A 546-nucleotide genomic window follows, 5' to 3' on the forward strand; every position below is an offset into this window, starting at 1 on the left:
TTCTAACTTACATATTTTTGTAAACTTAGGTTATGAATCCAGACACAATAAATTCAATGTCTAATGATCCAAAAGTTTCTAGCACGAGGCCCGTTAGACATTGCAAGAAGATTTACTGCTTATAATATCAATGAGTTCAAATTTCGAACCTTGGCTCGAGAAGAAGGATTGAGAACGCAAAATAGTGGGGTTTTCTTAACCTCTAACACATCCTGTATTTCAAGTAGGGTTGATGGGAACATAACACAAGCAGACTTACCATATTATGGAAAGTTGGAAGACATCATTGAGATTAACTATTATGGCTAGTTCAGAGTTATTCTTTTCAAATGTAGATGGGCAGATACTACACAAGATAAAGGGTATAAAAAGGACAATTGGAATTTTAATTGTGTTAACTTTGATAGATTAATTCATAATGGTGATCGTGAAGAACATGAACCTTACATAGAAGCATCTCAAGCATAAATGGTGTATTATGTAGATGATGTGGTCAATGAAGGATGAAGTGTTGATGTGCACCTAAAGCCGAGAGACTTATATGAC

The sequence above is a fragment of the Lupinus angustifolius genome, chromosome LG01 (assembly GCF_001865875.1).
Source record: "Lupinus angustifolius cultivar Tanjil chromosome LG01, LupAngTanjil_v1.0, whole genome shotgun sequence".
NCBI lineage: Eukaryota > Viridiplantae > Streptophyta > Magnoliopsida > Fabales > Fabaceae > Lupinus > Lupinus angustifolius.